The following is a 3,987-nucleotide window of genomic DNA, read 5'->3' as shown; positions in this document are numbered from 1 at the left end:
GGGTAGTTCTATTTTTAACTTCTGGAGGAACCTCCACACTGTTTTCCAGAGTGACTGTACCAGCTTGCATTCCCGCCAACAGTGTAAGAGGGTTCCCTTTTCTCCGCATCCTCGCCAACATTTGCTCTTTCTTGTCTTGTTAATTTTAGCCATCCTAACTGGTGTAAGGTGGTATCTCATTGTGGTTTTGATTTGTATTTCCCTGATGACAAGTGATGTGGAGGGTGGTGGGATTCTTAATACAATTTTATACCAGGACCACCTGTAGTAACTCCATACATGCACGTGACTGGAAACCACAAAAATATAATCCTCATAGCCAAAAAGAGTAATGTCCAATTCATTCTCCCCTTATCACCATCCCCAAAATGCCCTTGGCCCCTTCACATGACCCTTTAAAAGAAAAGGAAGTGTAATGGAGAATTTGTCAGAGTGGTCTTAACCAATCCTAGGTCTTACAAATTTTACAAATTATGACCTGTGTGACACGCTGTTGAAGTGCCTCGTAGGTGTTGAAAGGGGCACTGAAAGGGAGGGTCCTAGAGCCCATTCATTCACCTCATACGTCTACCTGGCAAAGGACAGGTGTTGCCCTGTGATGACTTCCAGGTACTTGAGTCTTTTAGAACAGTGCTTCTCAGAGTGAGATCCGTGGACCCGAAGTATCAGAATCACCTGGGCTTCTAGGAATGCAAATTCTTGCACTCTACCCCAGATCTATTGAATTAGAATCGAGGTCTTTAGGTGGTTCTGCTGCAGATAAAAGCTTGAGAACCGCTGCTTTATGATTATGCTATCTACTATGGTAGTCACTAGCTGCATGTGGCTATTAAAATTAGTTAAAATGAAATAAAACTAAAAATTTCTGGTACTCAATAGCCACATGCAGTTAGTGGCTGTCTATTGCACAGTGCTGAAATCAAACATTTCCATCGTCACAGAAACTTCTATTGAACAGCACTGCTTTAAGTTATATGTCATGTAGGTTTGCTCTGACTCCCACCCACATAGGGCACAGTTGTATATTTCGACTATAGCATTTATAAACTGTATCAGCATCATTTATTTATATGGGTACTTCTCCATCAGCAAACTAAGTGAGTTCCAGGTCCCTGCGTTATTCATCTTTACATCCACAGAGCCTGGCCTTGAGTCTAGTACATAATGATTGCTAAACAAATGTTTGTATAATAAACAAATAAGTGAAATATACCAAGATAAACTATTCTTATTGAAGGATGGAGACATTATCCTATGTTTCTTCTATAATTCTAATTTGTGTGCTTATCTTGTTTTATGTAAGAATGCTCTTAAATGCAGTATGAATGCTCTGATTTGGAGGGTACTAAATCTACTTTCATTTGAGGAAGGCCACTGGCCTCAAGTTTACACTTTTACTCCAAAGGGAAAATGCGAACACCCTTTATTTGCTGAGTGTGATTAATTTGGAGACATACTCTCTAGTGAAACAATCTTTTCTTTCTTTTTTTTTCCCCCCAGCAATACCAGGCTGTTCTTGAAATAAATAACACAGGAGTGGAAAAACATTGATAATACTGCCACTCAGTCAATAACACTAAGATAAGAGCCAGATTATTCCACCTACTTAAATCATTTTTATCTAGCTCACGAAAGGAAGATAATTTAATTCAGGAGATTGGAAGCATTGATTGAGCTGTGAGTCCCTAAGGCATTTATTAGACAAATGAGACCAGTGAAAAAGAAATGTGTTTTTCATCTTTAATTTCCATAAGAGATTTATAGTCAAACTTGGGAGAGTTGATTTTTAAAACATAACATTTCCCCCCAAAGTTGACATCCACAGGATGAAGATGTAGCAGAGGGGCTGACAGAAGGTGCTCTCGGGTTTTATGCTACATCATTTCCTCTCAAACCTGCAGTCTTTTGTTCTGAAGCCAAAGCCTACAAAACCAAGGAGCAGCCATCACTCCCATCTATTGCATTTTGAATTGTACAGAGCTTCAACAGATTAATTACAGCTATTATTATAGGGAACACCAGCTACACATGATTATTTCTCTCTAGGATGAAAGAGATTTAAAAAAAATTTTAAATTCAGTCTAATAAATGTCTCAATTTGGGCTTAGTGGAGATGAGAACAGAGAATTTGTCTCAGTGCACTCAGCCTTTTCAGACTTTAACTATAAGAAATAAAACAAATGATTCTATGGAATCAGGCACTTCCTTCCTCCCCACCAGGTTGTATTCATGCTAATCTAAGCCATTTCTTCATGGCAACACCACCCCATCCAGCTTTCTTCCAATTCCAGCAGAATTTATTTATCTCTATTTGCTTGCACCAAAGGTGAGGAATCCTCACTAAGGGTGAGGAAGGCTGGCAGGGAGGCAGTGAAGAGAATCCCATGCTATTCCAGACTGGGCCCAGCATGTGCTGGAAAGAGAGGAGAATGCAACGGTCAGAGAGGAGGGACCCCTGGTCAATACTGCTCAGGTGGGTTGCTTCAGCCCTGCTGTTTTAAAGAAAGTTTAGGGTTTTCTTGTGGCTGGAGTCCTTGGTCAACACTTTCCCTGGTTTTAGCCCAGGTGCTTCACTGCTGCCAAGTCTGAATAAGGGACAGAATAATGAAAATGAGGACTAAGGTTCATTTAGCTCCATTTCTAGGAAGTGCATTCTGACTCCAAAGACAGAGCTCTAGACCCATTCATAGGAGGTGGGGAGGTGCAGTGGAGGGGGTATGCATTTTAGGGACAGGTGGACCTGGCTTCAAAGCCCAGCCCTGCCTCTTTAGAAGGTGTTAATTGACCTCTCTGAGCCTCAGTTTTGTTATTTATAAAGGGTGAAGTAGTATAATAATAGCTTTTGAAATTTCTAACTCTAAAAATATGATGCCCCTCCTCACCCATTCAACTAAGTTTTCCCCACTCTTCTCTTTATGCACAAATACATCCCAGAAACCCATAGGCCATGCTATGCTATTTGGCCATTGGGTCACTTTTAATTCCTCTCTCTACCCAATCAAATTTTTTCCAAGTATGGACACAGTTTCCTACACAAGTACAATTATAGTGACTCTTCTGACCAACAGGCCCTCCATCTGGTCTCTGGACATCCCTGCTTAGCCCTTCTTAGGTTTCTAAGGGGGATGTCAAAAACTGGTTGAATCCCCTTTTCCCTGTGCTTCTCCTCATTGATGCACTATTACAAGCTCTGGAAATAATGCAAGATATCACCAGAGAAAAACTTTGAAAGAGAGAAGAAGATGAATTTGTTGGGGATCCCAGGACTAGAGGAACAAATTAGAGGCAGGGCATCTTATGTTGCTCAGCCTACAGAAGAAGGCCATCCAGACCTGGCATTTCCAATCCCCCATCCTAGCAATGGAAGGCAGCCCCAGGAAGCTGATTCCTCCCCCACATCGAAGGGGAGTCCCTCTGACTACATTCAGTGTGCTCAATACCACCGGCCATTAGGAGTCCCACCTATGATAAGTAGATGGGGGGGATGTTCTTCTTTGATGGAGAATAGAATCAATGAACTTGAGGACAGAACAATGGAATTCACCCAATATGAACAACAGAGAGAAAAATAGACTGACATAAATGAACAGAGCCTCAGGGAGTCTAGGACTCTAAAAAAGATTCAACATTTTTGCCACCAGAGTCTGAAAAGAAAAGAGTGGGCTGGAAGAGGATTTGAAGAAATAATGGCTGAGAACTTCCCAAATTTGGCAAAGGGCACAAAGGAAGAGATCCATGAAATTAAGAAAACCCCAAACAGGATAAGACAAAAGAAATCCATGTCAAGACATGCCATAATTAAACCTTTGAAAACTAAAGACCAAAGGAAAGATCTTGAAAGCACATTAAACAACACATTATCTATCTGGGAACACCAATTCAAGGGAGAGTGGACTTCTCTTCGGCGACCTTGGAGGCCAGAAGGAAGTGGTATAATATTTTTCAAGTGCTGAATGGAAAGAACTATCAACCACAAATTCTTTATCT

This window comes from Halichoerus grypus, chromosome 9 (assembly GCF_964656455.1).
Source record: "Halichoerus grypus chromosome 9, mHalGry1.hap1.1, whole genome shotgun sequence".
Taxonomy (NCBI): domain Eukaryota; kingdom Metazoa; phylum Chordata; class Mammalia; order Carnivora; family Phocidae; genus Halichoerus; species Halichoerus grypus.
Note: the sequence above shows the minus strand (reverse complement) of the source record.